The sequence below is a fragment of the Micropterus salmoides genome, unplaced genomic scaffold, assembly GCF_014851395.1.
Source record: "Micropterus salmoides isolate LMB-PRFRI ecotype aquatic unplaced genomic scaffold, ASM1485139v1 Ms_hic_scaffold_2, whole genome shotgun sequence".
Lineage (NCBI taxonomy): Eukaryota > Metazoa > Chordata > Actinopteri > Centrarchiformes > Centrarchidae > Micropterus > Micropterus salmoides.
In genome coordinates, this window is record NW_024041150.1 from 4,035,640 (window position 1) to 4,057,420 (window position 21,781).

Consider the following 21,781-nt stretch of genomic DNA (forward strand, 5'->3'; position numbering starts at 1 on the left):
CTGTAGACCCTGTGTGTGTTAAAACACATCAAACATCTGTTTCCACTAACAGACAGAGAGGGTCACACACACACACCCACACACACACACACACACACACACAGCTCTGTTCAGTCTCCATGTCTGTGGTGTGTTTCCAAATCCAACCCAGTTCTGGGCCATTCACGGTGGATCACATGACATTAACCAAACACACACACACACACACACACAGCGACGGTCATATAACCTTATCAAAATACACACTTCCAGTTTTGCAATTCCAGGATTCCAGCATTCCTGATCTCCCACAGGAGGAGCAGGGAGGCCGCCGGACTCTGTGTGTGTCTGTGTGTCTGCACATTACTTCACGCTTCATGCTGAAGCATTTGCTTCATTGTTAAGTAAATGATTAATCCTCATTATTTCCCCTCCCTCTTTTATACAAGGAGGCCACGATGTGTTTTCACATTGAGAAACTGAGATTCCCTGTAAATGGATCACTTAAAAACAGAATCTGATCCCCTTCATTCATTATGTTAAGAATCGATGCTTTCACTGTACATATTCTCACATTGGTTTTTTTTGAGTGGTTATAACATGTATTATATTGTTGTTATGGTTTTTTAACTTTATTTTTGCTCGTGGATACAGTTTGTTCCATTTATTTTTTCCTTGATCCTTGAATCTTTGCTGTACACTCCCTTACCAACGTATTACATATCATATATTGTCAGGCTTGTTCTTTTACTAAAACATATAAATGGACTTTGTTCCTTCCAACATGGGGAGTCTGCAACTGTCTAATTTTATTGTATTTGTACACGTTGCTGTCTGTACTCTTAATACTGTTTAATTGGGAAAAATGAAGTGTTCAAAGACAGTGGCACTAAGCTGAATTGTGTATTTGATCAACAAATGTATTATTCTCTGGCTGCAGCTGCTCAAATGTTAGTATTTTCTGCTTTTATTTAATATCATTCATTTGCGTTTAACTACTTTCTTCTATTTCACAGACTAAACAATGGATACAGGAATCAAAAGGTATAATGAACAGATTAAATTGATAATGAAAAGAATTGTTAGTCGCAGATCTATGCAGTGTTATGGGTATGGGGGCCTGAAGCTGTCTCCGTTTTAAGTGAATTCACTTTTGTTTAATTTCCCTACATGATACAGCTCAAGTGCATTGCTGAGGTAAGCCTACATTAAATTAGTAACGCAAAACTTTTAATAGGCCCTACGTCTCACAGGAGAATAGCTCTGCTTAAATAATATAAACAGCATCATACGTTTCCTTTGATGGTTTCCTAAAATAATGTGTATAATGTCTAATCCTATTTTCTATAATATCTGTGGGGAGGGCTGTCAGTGTGGATCTGCTACGGCAGAAAGGTTAAGAGATTTTGACATCCATTTCCTGCACTGAACAAAACAGTTTCAGCCTCCAGCAGAAGTTTAGAGTTGAGACCCTGCAATATAATGTGTAAAAAGATGCAACTGCTCCTGCAAGTCAGGAACAAACAAATAAAACCAGAAATAAAACCTGCAAATGACATGTTTCTGCTGCGGAGCGAAGTCAGACCGGCAGCAGGAGACCGGCAGATCCTCACAACCAATCACAGGACACAATACCGAGTCCGCCAGAGTCACGGCCAATCACACTGACCTCTGATACTGTCAGAAATGTGAGAGCAGAGTCTAAATGACTGGATGTGAACGAGACGCTGTGTGTGTGTCTGTCCTCCCATCAGAGGAGAAAGCGAGCCAGAATTAGGAACAGAGGACTATTGAGAGCCGCTGAACACACTGACTGATTATCAGACTGTTTAACTGACTGAAGCTGACGTTCCGTTTACTCAGCCAGCACGGTTTTAGACGTGTCGAGTCCAAGTCGAGTCTCAAGTCTTCAGAAGCAAACTACAAGTTAACTGGTTTTGTTTCACAGCTGTGTTATCAGGATGTCGGTCTATAAACTCTGACTCTTTGGGGAAAGCTTAACTTGAGGTTATTGTCGTAACAGTAACTCGTGACAAACATGAGGGAAAAGAATCACGCAGTTTGTATTCTTAGTATTGTTATTTCAACCTCTTTCAGCGTATTAATGGTTAATGGTTGACAATAATGCCACTGGTTCACAATGTCAAACTGTAACGCACACACAGTCTCACAGCCGTCAGGTCCGAGTCTCGAGTCCTCTACCACGAACACACGTGGAAGATGAGTTAATGTCAGTGAGCAGAACACGAACAGGATGGATCTTGTTTGTATGTTTGACTCGAAGCTGAAAGTTGGGATGAAAATGTTAACTTTACTTGGCCCTTATTTGATTCAGGTTTCTTACTTAATATAGCTACAGCTCAGAAACTCGAGATAACTGACAGATTTGACGAGCCATCTCGCACATGTTTTCAAAGGATGGGACTTGCTCAGGTTGCAGTTGCATCGCTTGGGATCATTCAAACTTAGCTTTGGACTTTGCATTGGGATCAACTCAAGTTAAACTCCCTCTCTTCCTGATCCAAAGTCCTTTCAGTAAGTTTCACTGAACGAACACATTATATAAAGTCGGTCTATTTACCCAAACCAGCGGTTTCCAAAGTCTGACACTGTGAGGCCCTGACTCCTATTATTATTCTTGGTCTGAGCGTCTTAGGCCCAGATCAGACAGAAAGGGTTTTGTTTGAAGACGCAAGGTGCCTTTTCGCTTTGCGTTTTTTTATGCATCTAGGCAACCACAGAATCAGCCGTCTTGTCAGTCTAACCAAAGATTACAGCGCCGGCGATCTGTAATCTTTGGTTTGTGCTGAGTAATAACTGTGGTATTAGTAGAAACTCGAGTCTTTTGTTGCTCCAAAAAAATCTAATTTAAAAAATAGACAAACAGAGGGCGCTTGCTCTGGCATTGTTTGAGGGTGAGAGGTGAACAAACGTGCAGGAGACAAGGAAACGGAGATCCGTGTGGGCACATGAGACCACAATTTCAGGGCTTCTGAGATGTAAACTGGATGTGTAATGGTTTTTAGTGAGTTGTGCTATGGGATACAACATGAGCCTTGTTTCTTAACCCTACATTTTTTACCTTTTTGCCCAAGTGGCAAAAAAGTGTAAGTCACCCTGAATCTACAAATACGTGCATCACATCTGCGTGTTCAGATTTGACTGGAGTTATGGATCACGGCTCACAGCTCTCTCGTCTACTCTACCACGGCCCCCTGGGGAGTTTCAAAACCTCTGCTCTAAACTAATCCTTGACTCTTTTGTGGTTGTGTGTAAATGAATGTCCTACTACTACGACTCCTAATGTCTGATAAACTGAACAGAGCTAAAACAAGATGCTCACAAAAGGACCTGGTCCAATGTCCTTTTATTGGGAGCTGTACTGACCTTGCGTGACTTAACACAACCTCACTTTAGCACTACAGTTCATGCTATGTCCTTGAAGAAAAGATACAAAAAAGCTGCTTCTCCCAACAAGCAGCTACAGTCACATTACACAGTTATATGTCCTTCAAGGAAACACATACACACACACACACACACACACACACACACACACACACACACAGAGCAGCCAAGCCCATCTAACATCTACATTCCTGCTGCAGGCCATTACGAAACACCACCAAGATAAGATGACACAAATCTAATCGTTACACCTGCTCCAATCTTTTAGATCCAACTCGCTCGTATTCTAATCTGCTTTATTCTGATTTACACGATCAAAAATATACAAAAGCGCAGGATTCAAGAGATCCGAGAAGGTTTAGTTGCTGTTCCCTTCAAACTCTTGACAGTTGAATAAAGACTCCTCGCCGTCCTCCTTCCCCCTTCTTTCCCTTCATGCTGCTTTTTCTAATGTCATCAACAAACAAACAGGCTTTTCAGCGTCTCTGTCAGTGGGAAAACCAGAGCTGATTCACAAAGCTGTCAGTTTCTCTCTGCTGTCAGCCATCAGCAAACAAAAATGGTGTCGATGTAAATCAACTTTTCTTCATTATAGTGACCGTGTTAACTTCACTTGCAATGACTGCTCACTGGAGGATGACTGAAATTCCTCACCGCTAAGAAAATAAACTCTCTACGGGTGTGTGTGTGTGTGTTTGTGTCACTGTAATGCTAATGAAACAGCGTCAGAGCGCCTCGCAGACGAGCACCATCATCTAATAACGTTGCTCCAGTATCAGCGAGTTCATCTGAAACATCTTAATCATGAGCTTCATGCCGGGAACTGTCAAACTCGTCATTAACAATTACAACAAGCGAAACCTGTTTCAGTGTCCAGCTGTGAACCTATCCTCTAATCATGTTATCTTCAAATGGAGGCTGCAGCAGGATGTGTCCTTTACCATTATGTTAGTTATGTTAGCTAATTATTTCTTTATTTCATTACCTCGGCGGTGTACTGTAGACGGACTGTTCACCAGCTCGCCAGTGTCAACAAAGTTTATCTGAGGATGAATATGGAGTCGTGCTACTATTTTCAGGCATGCAAACACCCGAGTAGAGACAGTAAAGTAGTCAAAGACGTTGATTTCCCATATTTTACCAGCATCTCCCCAGCTGTTAACAGCTGAGGTGAAACATGTTCTCAGAGACTGGAAACCAGCTGCATTTAATGAATAACCCCCCAAAAATGTGGATTAGCCAGTGCTGATTGCAGACATGGTGCACTGATGACACTGCAGGACCTCAACAGATATCAAGATGATGAATTATAAATATACAAACAGTCTCCAAACCACCTGCCAAAATTAACTTGCAGAGACTTGAAAATGCTGCTCGGCTGAAGCAAAATGTATAATTAAGATCATTTTGTTCCCCTAATTCAATGCTTTGTAAATACACTGGCAAAATAACCATAAATTTGGATCTGAATCATGTGGCTTTATCGCAGTTTATCAAACCAAACCTCACAGAAACTGATTAAAAACATCTGAACTTCTGTTATAAACTGATGTGATCTCAGTGGTTTGTGGTTTCGAAGGGAACTTCTCCTTTACAAGAAACAAAACACTCTGTTGTTCATCCTGTGCAGCTGATAACCTGAACCCTTGAGGACACACACACACACACACACACACACTTCATCATGTTTTTATTTTTAGATCTTTACTTTGTGATGTTTTTCTCTCTTTTGGCTCAGATAGGCCACGCCCCCTCCCTGCTGTTGTGAGCACGCTCAGTGGAGCGTTCCCATCAAAGAGCCCTTTCATGCTGCAAAGCGGCATGTGGAACAAGACGTGATAACACACACAACACACACACACACACACAGGTTGCCCTGTTCTTTCTCAGACTGTCACACACACTCGTATGAAAACACACAGCTCCTTCCTCAAACACTCACTCCTGTCACCTTCTTCCCAAACAATGCCACTTATTCTCTGTCCCTCTCTCTCTGTAACTGATACTGCTGACTCCACCTCAGGTGAAAGTTTCTGAATCGTTTCCATATTTTAGGGAATGTCCATTAAAAATGACGAATCCACGAATGCCCCCTTAGAAACACCGACATGAGACGTATAAGACTGATAATTGTTTTTACATGTAGGAATAATTTCACAAGAAGGAAAAAAGAAGTACCACGACATAACTCTTTCTAGAAAATCAGGTCTGAACTGTGATTAATGAATGAAATTCTGAGGCTTTCATATACACTTTCCGTACAAAAGTTCATTCTTGACCTTAGACACAACATCTCAGGATTAAGGATGAATAATCTGCTATTATCATTTGGAAATGGATGGAATGTAATGGCTGCCTGGAACAGGAGGGAAACCACAAATCTAAAAAACTGTGCAACAAGGATTTGAAAATAGTGAGCAAAAGATGATGTTAAGTCTATATGATATGTCAAAGTCAAAAAAAATATAGTGACATCCACTTTACAGGTCGTGTTGTGTCTTTTTATGGCTTAAAGAATGGGAGAGGTCAAATGTTGTGTGTTATGTTATTCAATTCAAAATACGTTATCCGTTCCTTATGGGGCAATTTGAAGCAAGTGAGTTTATAAACACAAGCACACATAGATACAATAAAAAAAAATTATAATACAAATATAAAAAGGTTTAAAAAATTGGATATATATATATATATATATATATATATATAAAAATAAAGGATTAATGGCAGCTAACATTATCCAAAACAACAAAGGAACCTATTAAGTCAATATACGTCACAGAAAGTCTAAACACGAGGTACCGCTGTAAGTGTATAATATCTATGTGTGCATTGTCTGTGTCTGTATCAAACACGTTTAGCTAAAACACGCTGCAAGTTGTACATTTAAAAAGCTTTCTGCGTGACAAGTGCATCATCATGTTATGTCAGAGGCAGCTGAATGGAGATCACGGACTGCTGCTGTACAGAACTTGACACTGATGGAGGAGGGAGGAGTGATTCTCATCCCGCCTTTGTGTGAGTTTTACCACGACGAGACGGTTGAAGCCTCCTTTTAATTTCACTAAGAGGACGGAGGGACGGAGGGAGGGAGGGAGGGAGGGAGGGGAGGGGAGAAAGGAGGGAGAGCGGGATGATCTGGGCAATGACAGACGCTCTGCAGAAGCTCGTGAAACATTGATGAGGCAGGAGGAGGACGAGAAAGAGGAGAAGAGGAGGAAGGACGAAGGAGTGAACGAACACCTTTTAGACAGACGGGAAAACAAAAAAGAAACAAGGGATGACAACGTGGATTCGGCATTTTTTGTGCCTTCCAGACCATGTTAGACACACCCCTCCCTTCTGTTAATCCTCACACACACAGAGCTAAGGGGCTCCCAAACCACTAAGTTGTCCGCTGATTGGCTGGCTCAGGACAACACAGGAAAAGAGGGGGATGATGGGAGCAGAGAGGGATGATGGTTGTTTTAGCATGGCTGTGTGTTACGCGTGTGTCCATGTGATCTGATCAGGAAGGCTAGCGTGTTTCTGTCAATTCATAACGTATCGGTATTTTAAGGTCTTTTCTGTCACAATCCTTAATTCAAATGTAAACCAGAGGCCCCGCCCACCCCAAATTTCAAAACAAAGCACTGGAAGCTCCTGTTGATGGGCAGGTCTTGGAGGGACCAACAGCAGACAAACTGAATCTGAGTTATTTCTGATGCTGTTGAATGTTTGTTTGCATCAGTTGAGGTTTGTAAAAGAAGCTGGAAGTCTTTCTCGTGATCTATGATTCTGCCAAGATCATTGCTGAGTTTCAAGTTGCTCGTTACAGAGAGGCCGTGTGTTCGACAGCTACAGGTCCCGATTAATCTGACAATCGTCATTTAGCATTTCTCATTCTTATTTTTTAGCCAAATACAAGTTCCCCCTGGCAGTTTTACCTCGACATCAAACAGACTCCTGCGCTTTATAAAAAGCTCCCATGAGTCAGTTCACTGGGCAATTTGATGACTTGTTTCCCTCCATAATTGCTTTATTTCTAACAGGGGACGTTCGTTCGATACTCGCCCTAACGAGGAGGAAGTGCTGCTCCTCAGCTCCCTTCGGTCTCCCCCCTCTCACATCTGAAGCTCCTTGCAGAGCAATAATCACGGTCTGCTTCCATATTCATCACCCCGCTGGGAACTGAACCAGTGGACTTTTAAGGATTCAAGGCGTTGCTCTGAACCACCTGAGCCACACATGGGACAATAATTTATATTCTCTCAACGCTCCACAGCTGCCCTCACAAAACCAACTCACAGACCTATCCATGTGTCTGACGCTCATCTGCTCCAAGAAGTACAGAACTTTTTTTTTTTTTGTCTTGAAAATGTTTTGACATTCAACCACATTCATTTACCATATATTACATTTATTCATTTAGCTGACGCTTTTATGCAAAGCGACTTACAATTGCTATATACGTCAAAGGTCGCACGCCTCTGGAGCAACTAGGGGTGTCTTGCTCAGGGACACATTGGTGGATGTGTCACAGTGGGGGATTGAACCCGGGTCTCTCAAACCAAAGGCGGCATCTTATCCACTGCGTCATCGCCACCTCATCTTTTTTACTATTTCTAGGTATCCAATCTTCATACACCTCGTGTAGAATCCAATATGGCGGACGTAACGTAGCATTCACGAAAATACATCACCTTCATCTTGCAAAGTTGATGATGAAGTTAATAAATCCAAAATGTGCCAAAATGCTTACCTTTAACTTTAGATAACTCTATTGTGTGTGTGTGTGTGTTGTACACCGTCCAGGAGCTGAGCCCTTATAACACAGTTTGCCAAGTTAACATTAGCGAAGACAGACTCACACTTCTTATGCGATTTTCTAATAGTTTTCAAATCAAAACATTGTGTGTTTTTCTAAACACAGTCCATCTATTTACTCGATCTGCTCCAAAAACTCTCATTTTGGCCAAAATGTGGCTGAACACTAGTGTTGCAGTCAAGACCGCCCGAACCGAGACCAAGTAAAGACCAAGACCCAAGACTTTTAGGGGCTGAGACCAAGTCCCAAGATTTTTAGGGGCTGAGACCAAGTAAAGACCGAGACCCAAGACTTTTAGGGGCTGAGACCAAGTCGAGACCAAGATCCAAGACTTTTAGGGGCTGAGACCAAGTAAAGACCGAGACCCAAGACTTTTAGGGGCTGAGACCAAGTCGAGACCAAGACCCAAGACTTTTAGGGGCTGAGACCAAGTCGAGACCGAGACCCAAGACTTTTAGGGGCTGAGACCAAGTCGAGACCAAGACCCAAGATTTTTAGGGGCTGAGACCAAGTAAAGACCGAGACCCAAGACTTTTAGGGGCTGAGACCAAGTCGAGACCGAGACCCAAGACTTTTAGGGGCTGAGACCAAGTCGAGACCAAGTCGAGACCGAGACCCAAGACTTTTAGGGGCTGAGACCAAGTAAAGACCGAGACCCAAGACTTTTAGGGGCTGAGACCAAGTCGAGACCAAGACCCAAGACTTTTAGGGGCTGAGACCAAGTCGAGACCGAGACCCAAGACTTTTAGGGGCTGAGACCAAGTCGAGACCAAGACCCAAGATTTTTAGGGGCTGAGACCAAGTAAAGACCGAGACCCAAGACTTTTAGGGGCTGAGACCAAGTCGAGACCGAGACCCAAGACTTTTAGGGGCTGAGACCAAGTCGAGACCAAGTCGAGACCGAGACCGAGGGAGGGCGAGACTGAGTCAACACCAAGGCCAGTTCCCCACATTACCTGAAACGCAATAAAATGTGGAACGAGATCACAGGTACTTCACAAATCGATCTGAAAGATCCACATTCCGGCGCGGGGCGACTACGCATTTTTAATTAGGGTTATTGGTTGCATTTGAAACAATATGTTTTATATCCAATCAAATTTAGGATGTTAACAAATAAATCAGACAATGCAAAAGCAATTTGTTGATATTCCCAAAGTTTTGGTCTTGAAATAAAATCCAGAGTCCTCTATGTTCGAGACCAAGACCGTGTACAAATGCTGTCAAGTCCGGGACGAGACCAAGACAATCAACAAGTGGTCTTAAGGCCGGTCTCGAACACTACTGAACACACTGCTTCCAGCAACAAACGTCAACAATTCACCATGCAACCTTTGACCTGAAGTGACATTAAGCCATATTTTGGCAGATGTAAGCACAAATGTAAAGATTTATTACATACGAGGAGTACAGATGGACAAAGTGCATTATGGCAGTAAAGAAGTTGTAACTTAAAGTTCCTCTTCACTCCCTCCTGAACCCACCCACATTCTCTGCACTAAAACAGATCACTTAATGATCCTTAAAAAGATAACACTAGATAATCCGCCCTTCTCCACACGACACACAAACTCAAAGTCAAAACTGCTTTGATAAGACCTTCGATGACAACACGCAACCCTTCTGTGAATCTCCAACATGGCATTCTTCTGGGAAATAACTTTTTAACTGAAGGGCCCTGGAGGTGCAAATCACCTCCTGTTACACATAAAAACAGATCCAGAAGTTTTCCATGTAGCTCAGCTATCCACACCAGAAGCCTTCATTTTGAGGACATCTGAGGTGTTGATTGACACATGGCTCATATTCTTCACCTGCTGCGACCACCTTCACCTGGCCTCGAGCCACCGAGGCTCCTTTTAGATACGAGAGACTATGCTGAAGGTTTCTGGGCATCAACAAGTCGATGAAGCTGCAATCAGTAAAGCGGCTCCATTAGCCTTCAGCTAAATTCAGCCTGCCGGTAATTTTACAGTGTCTCCACAGGAAAAAAACATTTTGTATTTAAAACCTTTTATTTATAACCAATGCCAATGGATGTTCGTCAAGTGTAAAATCGTCGACTCTTTGGGCTTACTAAACTTGCTGTGAAGGTTATTGGCCAAAAGCAGATGAGTTGGAACAATGAATGTAAAGTACACCAACGTCTGAGTTCCACTGCTGGAAATCATTTGCACTTAACTTGAGTTCAAATTTATGAAAAAGACATTGAAAACACTTTTGCCCCCCCTACACAAAGAGAAAAATAAATAAACTCCAACATATTTAGGAAACTGTCAGACAGTTGATAGGTGGATGCTTTTATCAGAGTGCTTTACATTACAAGTTGTGTCAGAGGAAATAGTTTGCACACTTAAATGAAAGTTCAGCTCTGCCGTATGATGGGTGCAAGGTACAGTGGATAATGATCTTAGAAAGAAACTATACTTAAGTAAAGCAGTGCGTCTTCATATACACTCTATAAAACCAGCCAGCAGCAACAACACAGAGACGTATTTGATGCCTCAGATATTTGACTTACACATTGTACATATTTGCAGTCCTTGCCTGCTTTTATAAGTAAGGCTTTTCCATATAATAAGAGTTACGTTTTCCTTCACAAAATCAAGGGTTTACAGATAGAGGACGTCATTGCTGTACAGATTTGTAAGGTCGACTTGGACAAAGTTGTGATTTTTTTTTCGAAAGTTGATTTAATTAAAAAGTATTGAGATTTTTTTTTTTTTGTCCTATATTGTCGATGCACGCTGCAACGCAGATGGATCTAGTGCTTATTAAATAGCAAAGCATGCTTGTGTATCACTTTCTTGAAATGAAAAACTCACTTGTATAACGTGAAAAATGGCTAACTGGACATTTCTCAGCCAACTTTGGTTAAAACGACTGCTTTATTAAGAAGAGGACATGCTGAAGAGTCACCGGACAGATCACATCTATCTGAAAAAATCTGGGTGTGTGAGCTGACTGAGTAACACTCATGTCATCTTTCAACAGCTGCCCATCAGCAAGACTCCAAATACCAGAATGGTTTTCAGTGTCACAGTATGACTGTACGATTGTGAAGCAGGGGTGCGGCGCCGATACAGTGAGAGTTCGCTGAGATAAGGTCAGAGCTGCCGACTCTTCCACACTACGTCTCTGATTTCACATTTTAACACCACAATGATTTAACATGAATAAACCTGCCGTGATCACATTCCTGCGTTAAATGAAACTGAACCAAAGCTGCAGTGGCAAGGTCACATGATTACAATGCAGCTATTTAGGTTCTTTACAACTTTTCTAACAGTATGTCCAGGTTTGTTAAGTTGCTGATTGTTAAACTGATTATTGATCATCTTGGGACTAAGTCAAGAGTAGGTTAAAACAAACTTTAAATGAATTCAAGTTTAAAAAGGATGCTTTCCGGCTGCTGTTCGTCAAGGAATTACTTTCTCTAGACTTTTCTTTATAAAACATATTTAAAAAGCTGCTGCTCCTCTGGCTCGGTGAAGGTTTCCTGGCTCTGACTCTGAACCTCTTGAAGTTGTTTCTAGGAATTCAAGGTCTTTCTACAGTTTCACTCCCTTGAAGTCACTTTGTCGGAAACTAAATGCCGGCAAGTGTAAAATGCTAAGTAAGATACATTTACAAGTGCTTTACGCTGAACTTATCCCTCAACCAAAACCACCAAGAGTCCTCTTTTCACGTGTTCCTTGTCGAGACATATTTACAGTTTTCTGAGGTGAGCTACCATCTTACCTTGAAGCTGTTTAAACCTGCCCTCCAGCTGGTTGTAGTTGAAGGCAGCCTGGCCTGTGAATCCAGGGCCGGGGCTGGTCCCCCTTATGGGGCTAAGGCTTGGGCTTGGACCCCGGCCGGGGCTGGCACGAGATGGGCCTTGGCCACTTGACGATGGGGACAGGGGGCCAGCATAGTCCAAGGTCGGGGAGAGATGGCCGGGGGAAAGAGGGCCCGGGAGACTACTGGTGGCGCTCTGAAGCTCCATGATGAAACTCCAGAGAGGATGGTGAAAGATTTAGACGTGACAAGTCCACAGTGCATTAAAGGAGAGACTGAGCAAAGAAATGTCAGTTGCCAAGTGGATGAAACCGGTTCCAGTTGAATCTAATTGACTTCAGGAGAAGAAACCAGAGTTCAAGTTTCAGCAGGAGAAGAAAGCTTCAAAAGGATACGTTTCCAGATGAATAATGAGCTTTTAAAAAGTTAAATTAGTATTTAAAAAGTTAAATTAGTAAAACGGGAGTTTCTAATAATAATCCCAGATTCAGCTGTAGTCCCAACAGAGAGAGGAAGACTCACAGTTCTTCTCTTCCTAAACACTTCCAAGACAGCAGAACTCAGCGATGCAGGGCAAGCGACATAAGAGATGACCCCAGAGTCCCGCTCTCTCTCTCTGTGTTTCACCAGTGTGGAGGCAGATATCGCTGGCTCAGCAGACGCACGGCGGCGACAGCAGCATCATGCTTCTCTTTTCTCTCCATCCATCCATCTGCCAGTGTCTTCAGATTTCACACCTTCCTCTCATTCAGGAGTCCACCCATCCTCCGTTCAAGCAAACACACCCCCCGCCTGAAGAACCAGCACAATGAAAGGGCGGAACAGAGAACGCTTGCAGAGGGAGAGAGAGAGAGAGAGTGAGTGTGCAGGAAGTAAGAGAGAGAGGTGGAGAATGAAAGCGTGGGTTTGTCCTCATGCGTGCAGCAGCAGCCGCGGCTCTCAGACACTGAAAACACCTTTCAGACAGAGGGAGAGTCAAGGGGGGAGGGGCCGTCAGCGAGGAGCAGCGACTCCTCCCAGCGGCCAATCACAGCCCTCTCTTTTAGCAGTGATGTCATCGACTCATTAGCATAAGGGGTGGGATGGGAGGCGGGCGAGAGAGAGAAAGGCAAAGGGAGAGCTGGAGGCTGTTTCTGTTCACACTGAAGAAGCTGTTTACTGCCGTTAGGATAAATCTTGTTAAAGGTGGAGACAGACATTCAATAAATGCATATTTTGAAGGTTTATGTTACAGTTTATTGCTTGCTTCTACAATAAAATGTAACAAGAAACTATGTAAAGATGAGTGCATGTCAGTTTGTTAAATTCTCCAATATCGAAGTTAAATTTATTGAATTGCTTTGAATTTTTTTGTTTTCCATTATGCGATTTGTTATTTTAAATGAAAACAAATGGAAAATGGTAGGGTAGGTCTGACTTGTGACTACTTTAAAGCAAGAAAAAGCAAACGTAGATATAAATTAACATACATTTACAAGAATGAAAAATAAAACAAGGACAAAGTCTATAAAAACTGAAAATTCATCTTTCTTAAGGCCATTTGAACTTGACAGAAAACTACTGCAGAGCTCCAAATCCTGCTTGAAATGAAAATCCAGTGTATTAATGCGCAGTGTGACGACCTACAATATAAATACAAATAAAGCATCAATATGATCCGCATCAGGTTTAATTAAACTATGGACGCTATAATCAAGATGTATAAACATTAACCTACATGGACATTCTCATCGTCTCTTTGTCAAATAAACTAATATAAATTTGGTTGAGCCAGAAGGTGATTTCGAAACATCCTACAACTGAGATGTTGCTAAAAACTTAACAGTGAGGGTGTTCAAGTTATCTACAGGCCTGTCAAACAACAAGTCCAGTCTTCTGCTGGTTTCGTCTACATGCCTGAGTCTCTTCATTTAATCAATTGTCTTGGGAGGAATCAGACTGAAAGACAATTGACAGAGGGGAAGTTTAGAACACACACACACACACACACACACACACACACGCGCGAGATATCATGTGAAAATACTCATTCTGCATGTTATGCATCTCGACACTGTGGCAATGCTGCTTCTTCATGCCAATAGCTACTAAAGACAACATAAGACTGTGTGCAGACGGGACCAGTTGGACCAAGAAACAGGAAACAGGGTGCAGTGTGTGCGTGTGTGTGTGTGTTTTTGGCTCAGGACTCTTTCTCCGAGTTCATCGCTCACACGCCGATGTCCTAACATCCTGAGAATATCTGAGCACTAATATTAGAGGCTGTTGTGAAGATGTTCTTCCTGTCTGAGCCCTGCCGGCACTTCCTGTTTGATCCCGCTGTCCATCAAAAACACACACACACACACACACACACACACACACTACCGCCGCCCACAAACCAGCAGCTTCACATCAACCTGCAGGACACACAGGAAAAATGAGGGCATTCCAGAGAAAAGTGAGAGGAATCAGCTTCACTTCCTGCATTACTGACACAAAAGCAACAGCAAAGAGGTGGAGGTCCAGAGGTCACGACGCTAAGACAATACGTGGAACAAATATTCTTGTGGCCCTGAAATAACTAAGACAAAATAAAAAGCACATTTACAACAACATATTATTTATGCTGCAAAAATAAAATCGTTAAATTGTGACCAACGCTATGTCCGGTGACGAGGCATTTTTATTTCTTAGTCGTGCAAGTAATCTTCTCTCAGAAGCATGAGAATGAGTTTAGACGCCACATATACAAACATTACAAGCAGGTAGAGAAAGTGAGGAAATCAAAAGGTCACACAGAGCAAGTAGAAGTTCTCCTGCACATTTTCCCCTCCATGTTTCTAGAGGAAAGACTTCTCCTGATCTCGTTACGCTGAATTAAAGTCAACGACCTTCGTGACCTTCGCCCTGCTGATTAAAAAGAGCGCCAACTCCACCCAGAGATTGTTTCGCTTTTACTCACAAACTAGTAAAACTGAAGTAGATTATTCACAGATAAGAAAAGACGAGAGCCAAGGTCACACAGAAAACTGTACGACGTCTGAGGCGGACTTCCTGCGATTGTCTTTTCTGAAGCGACTCCATTTTGAACACTTGACTTGTGGTAACAAAGACCGCAGTACTTTCGTTTCTTTGGTGCTGGAAGTTGGCAACAAATGTTTGTTCAGACTCATAATCTTCATGACTTTTTCCCGTTGATCAAATCGTCTTTTTTAGACAGGATTTTATTTTGACAAAGTTCTTGTGCGTCTGCTTGTGTTTACACAACTTTGGTGAAGAAATCGCAGAGAAGGACCGAAAAGAAACTAAAGAAGTTGAATGTTTTTTGGCAAACTTACAAATTTATTTTTGAGTATTTGTGACAAAAAGCTTTTTCACTAGCTTCTTACGGAGCCTTTCAACCACATCCCACCTTCTTCAGCAAATGAAAGTTGCTCAGGTGGACTTTGGTCAAGTTAATGTCCTTTGGTCTTCACCGCCAGCCTTCCCTTCAAACGTGAACAAGATGCAATTGCCGAAGAAGGTCGTGGAAAATGTTACAAGAGCGTTTTTGTGTCTACGTGGTGTTCACAGGTTTGGACAAAAATGGCATTTTTCTTCCAGATTACAGACGATACTTTTGTTTCAGACTTGTATCATACAACAGCACTTAAAGAGCCACTGAAGTCAGGCTGCGGTTACCACCCGATGGTCAAAAGCATCCTGATTTGTAAAAACAGCTTCAGCTCTCAGCTCACCAGCATTATAAGTACGGAGGTTAAAGGTCACAGCAAACACACAACGGATGGACCAAATATTTCTGCAGCTGACAGAAACAGCCAGAACTAGTCTTTATGTTGTGTTGATCATCTGTATGTGACAACACGTTCTGCCCCGCCGGTTCCCCGCCTGAGAGTCACGCCGTGTTTCCTGCAGTTCATCTGGCTTCCTCGTGGCTCGGCCCCTCAGGGCGGCCCCGCCAACGAACCAAACGCGCCATTCATCCCAGCCGGAGCACAGTGGACGCCTCGGGGGCGACACGCTTCCGGAGTTCACTTTTTGCTGGCTGCGAAGCTGCTTCTAAACATATCACTTCTATTCCTTCATTCCATTATCTGAAGTCACATCTGCAGCCGTTCAGTGACGAGATATTACAGCAAACTGAAGTCCAGGGCTGGTGGCGTGTTCAGGGTTCAAACTTGTCTCGCAGCAGTGGTGAATTTCACACAGACTCGCCGCCTCACCCTCTTGACCACACAAAGACATTCCTGTGAGGTCAGAGCACCAGCAACAACAGGGCCAACGGCGGCCATGTTGGAGGAGAAAACGGAGCGGTTCATCTGTCCACTGAAAGAAATGAGCAACTGTGTTTTTACGCGTTTTAAATATATCTGAGAAAAGACACTTTACTTCCCACCAATTTAAATGTATTAAAATTGCCACTATAACTTCATCCCCTCTGTATCTGTGACTATTTTTGTCTCAATACATGTTGTGCTTACAAAAGGAAGAATTATTAAGTTATTATTAATATATTATTTTTTGAGAAGCGCTTCTTTACTTTCACTTTCTCTTGATGTTTTTAAAACCATAAAAAAAAACAAAAAACAACACACCAACATTCCCAGCATTCCACCATCTGGTCCTCTGAACAGGAAGTTAGACACATACACTCTGTGTGTGTGTGTGTGTGTGTGTGTGTGTGTGTGTGTGTGTGTGTGTGTGTGTGTGTGTCTCTCTCTCTCTCTCTCTCTCTCTGCGGGGAACCTGGACTGTTCCTGGTTCCAATTATTGAGCGGCTGAGTGAGTCGTCGTCACTTTAGAGCTTCAGTCCAGATTTCCTCTGCTCTAACAGATCAATATGCTCCATTTACGAACACCTACCAATACTTATTATAGATTGACTGAAAATTTAAATAGACTTTTAAAAAACTGCCCTTGACTTTGTTAGTTGTTGGTTTCAGATAATTTCTAGAAAATGTACTTTCAGGGGCTGCAACTGGTAATTATTGTGAATCAATTTACCCATCTTCTATACCTGCTTATGGGGGGGGGGGGTTAATTTTTGCAATCCATCAATTAACTTAGTGAATACAAGTTCCCGCAGCCAACATGATCTCTTAAATGACTAAAGTTTACAAAACTCTCAGATGACCTGCACAGAGACTTCCGCCGAGCGCTGCAGCTTCACCTCCTAAAACCTCACTTTGAGAACAGTAAACAAGTTCTTCTACTCAAGCTGCAACAATTTCGTCTATTTTGATGGTGGATCAATCGTTCAAGACATTTGTCAAGCAAAGACGCCCAAAATTTGATCCCTCAAATGTGAGAATTTGCTGCGTTAGTTTGATTTGATGACATCACCGTGTTACCTTTGGGAAACTGCAATTATTTGTTTTTTTGTTGTTTCCTGACATTTTATTTATTGGCTTAGCAATTAATTGAGAAATTATCGACATATTATGCAATAATGAAAATAACTTTTAGTTGCAGCTCGTTGTTTTACGTCTTAAACCAAACTTTAAATCAGAAACTATTTGATCAAAGAATTAGTTGTATTGGTGTTCAATGGCCTGTCCGACTCAGAAGCCTTTAAAGTTCTCCTCCTCCCCTCAACAACCTCTCAGAGGTTTTTCTGAGCTGCTCAGAAGACAGAAAAGGAACCAAGTTACCAGAAACATCTCAGGGCCACAGACAGGTCGATAGACGTCATCCTCTGCAAAGATTCACACTTTTTTTGACTTAGTAAGTAAAAAGGTTCAGTCTGTAATATTTAGGAGGATCTATTGACAAAAATGCAATATATTATCCATAACTATGTTTTCAGTGGTGGATAAAGACCTTACATAATGAACTGTTATGGTTTTAACACCTTGACACCGCAGGGCCTTTTACATGTAAGTCGCCATGTTGCACCGCCATGTTTCTACAGTAGCCTAAATGGACAAACTGCTCTACAAAGCGCGTTTCATCACTACACTGAATACATACAAGAAGAAGTAGTAGCAGCAGTAGTCTGGTTAGTAAGAGTAAAAGTATGAGGAGAAGTGAAATTTGGACAAATGGAGGACCACACGTATTATTTAGCACAGGAGCCAGAAGTGAGGTGTCAGAAACACCGGATTCATTTTTTTCCTTCTTTAATCCTTATTGCAAAACTAAAAATAACATGTACACGGGACATAAAGACATATTTTAAAATTACAGTAACTCATAATATGTATTGTTATTGGGATATGAAATTACTTCTATGTGATATCGCACAGCATACCAACACCGATCTCTAGAGCTTTACTCGGCCTGCTCTTTACGTCAAACGTGATACACAAATATGTGGATATACAAAAGAAAAACAAGCATACAGTAACATACAGACACCATGCTGAGACCTTCTGTGAGTCACTGCAGTTTTACTTGTTGTAAAGTCAATCCACCAAACACACAGCGACTAAGAAACCCACCCACACTCCGGTCTCTGCCTTCTCTGAAAGTAGATCTGCCTGCGTTTCCATGGTGACCGGCGGTTTTGTGTTTCCCAGGATATCATATGGAGACGTAACACACTCCGATTCAACCACACACACACACACACACACACACACACACACACACACACACAGAGAGCAGAGTAGCAGTAGATGTCCGGGCCTCAGCATCAGTTTTCAGTGCAGCTGAAATGATGAAGGTTTGAATGAGCGCCGCTCGGTCGCGTGTCAGGTCTTGTTCCAGATCAAAGCTGCAAATTAATGATTGTTTTAAAAAGGGACGTCTCTTCTGCGACCAACAGTCCAAAACCCCAAAAGATATTCAGCTAACAGCGAAACACAGCAGTGAATCCTCACGCTGGAGAAGCACATCATGTTTCCCATTTTTTCACCTACTATTAAATAATGAATTGATCATCAAAGATGTTGTCAGGTAACTTTCTGACATCTGCCTGTCGATTAATCAGCCCACCACATTTTACTACCTCCTTTACAAAACACAATTAACAAAATATTCTTGGTTCCTCCAAAGACAGTAAAGGGTCCTGACAAACAATATTAGCCTACTACTACAACTGAAACTATTTCAACTGAACGAATCCAACACACTACAACTCCTCCAACTGTAGTTGACATTTTAGGTATTTAAAGCACCAACAACTGTTGCTACAACAACTCGTACGACTACTTGAACTGCTGCTAGTTAGCACTTTGCTAATCTGGTATTCAGCTCATTAATAGCAGAAACAAAGACCCTATTTGTAATTAAAGGAAGGAGGACAAACACACACACACAAACACACACTCACTGTATCAAACACAGTGTTAATTCAATGTCATCACCACCACACATCCTCCATCCTGCTGAGCTCAGCGAGAGCAGGAAGAGGACGCGAAGGAGGAGGATGAGGAGGAGAATAAAGGCACGAACCGGACATTCAGACTCCGTCCTTTCTCAGAGCAGATCTGTGGTGACTGTGGTGGTCCTGGTTGTACTGGGCATGTGGATTATAAAACAAAACAAGAGAGCCCGACTGTCAGCAAAACCCTCCCTAAATGAGGTTTGAAAAAAAGCACTCAGTGGCCACTTTATTAGCAAGACTTGCACAATCTATTGCAATTCAAAACGACCGCTCTGCCATAAATAAAAAAAAACTCGTTTTAATTATACGTTTATCACTGAGGTTATAGTAAAAAAGGTGGTGTTCAGGCGTGCTTTATATTTAGGGGGTGATGCTCATTTCTTGTCCTCCCTATTAATATACGTTTGCAGGGGAGGATATTAGAAACACTGTGACAATCGCAACAAAATCTGAACATCGTAGGCATCATGGTCAGCGGGAAACACAAGCTCCGCCCTCATACCTTTAAAAGCGCGCGCACACACACACACACACACACACACACACACACACACCATCAGCCTTTTCCTGCATATTTAACACTGCTGTGAATTATTTAGTGAAGTGGGACACTACTGAAGCACTCGGCCATCAGGGTAAAAACAGCAGGCGGGAGAGAGGTAGAGTTACTGTAACACACACACACACACACACACACACACACACACACACACACTCACACTAAGGCTTCTGAGCAACAATATTTATCAGCAATAATCCTCATAAAGATATTTTCAATTTTCCAAATTATGAGGCAAAGGCACAAAATGAAATGTGAAAGAATAAGTAAATTTAAAAAAAAGCTTCATTAAATAACTTTATCCGTCTGAGCACCGAGCTACTGTAGCGTTTATCTGATTCCTGATCAGTTCATCCACTTGATAATCTGTATGGGTGAGGGAGCGGTGTGAGTTAGTCTAACTGCTAAACTGTAATTGTGGTAACTAAACTGCCAAAGGCCAGACGTTCTTCTTCTTCTCAGCTTCAAACAGCTTCAGTTGAAACACCACCTCCTTCAGGACTGGAAGAGGCCCGGCCCTGATTTACATGTAGACCAGAAAACAAAGGCTGATTGTAATCAGATTTAGGATCTGCCTCAAACAGAGACACATAAATGAGGCCAAGTATAAATCAAAGTGTCTTAAATCTCATCTGGATTTCATCTGAATACGAGACGCTTGAATTGAAAAGTGTGAAAAGGGGGCCAGAGGTGTTTAACAGCCTGAAGCTCGTTAATGAGCCTCGTTAGCCCTCATTAACTCATAATTATTAACAGGTGTGAAGGCTGAGGAATCCTGCAGAGTGATGGAGCTGGTATGAGCGGGAAAAGTCAGCACACTGAACTCATGTAACACCGGTGCGGGTTGAGCCATGTGTTTATGCGCAAAAAGTCCACCCGTCACATATGGTATCTAAATCAAAACGCATCAAAGTTTGAATTTACATTGTTCTTCATACTGCTGATCGTCTCCAGAGGAAAACATTCGGAGATTTTAATGTAGAAACTTGTGCTCTGAGAGGCTTCATTGTTCTCTGTGTTGACACAAACTCTGCGACCCCGCAGCTTATGAAACCATTCAGACCCCCCGCCGAGTAAACACAAACACAAAACACACACACACACACACACACACAAACACACGAACAAGCCAGACAGAAGAGTTCTCAATTGACAACAACAGATCTGATGTACTTCTGGTTCCTGCTCTTCAAACTAATCCAGGCTTACTTGATGTTAACCAGATACAATTATCCTGTTAACTCTCGTTTTGCTAATTTAGTTCTTTAAACTTTAAACTTAAGTCACACCGTCACTGTCCTTGCCTCTAGTTTAATACTGGCACAGTCATTCAGAACTGCAAATACACACTCACGTAGTGCGCGACCTCTGACATGAATACCGTAAAACTTTGATTAATAGCCCGGGCTTTTATTTGCTAAAATCACTGAATTGACCCTTTAATTCTTTTCCCACAAAACTGAAATATGCTACTATGACAGCTTTAAACAGTATATATAGTATAAAAATTATCCAATAATATCAAATACACGTCATTCGTTTGATCTAGCTCTGACAGACTGTGTATGCGTCTTTTATTTTGAAGGCAGCAACCTAACGAAAACACAACACGGTGCAGGATGAGAGAAGTGTGGTAGAAGTTAGCAGACGGAGAGCGATGGACTTCACATGACAGGATTCACAACTTGGATTCATTTTTATGAAAAGCTGTTATGATTCTTTTGATAGGTGGACCCTTACAGACTAGAGGAAGATAAATATCAAGGAACGGACAAGCGCTTCAAAGGTTATGGGGGTCGGCCCTTTTAATCTCTTGTACCATTCCGGTTACACTGGTAAATCTATATGAACTAGACTTTGGGGCTCGTTGTTTCCGTTAAATGAACTGAACGATTGAATTGTGGAGAATCTAACAGATCTAACGATGTGCAGCATGTCCACA

General features: G+C 42.2%; 1 protein-coding gene across 1 annotated transcript in view; it reads right to left on the minus strand.

The window, feature by feature from the left end:
• The window catches only part of LOC119911515 (spectrin beta chain, non-erythrocytic 1-like), a 100,820-nt gene that overhangs the window by 78,331 nt on the left and 708 nt on the right, over positions 1-21,781 (minus strand).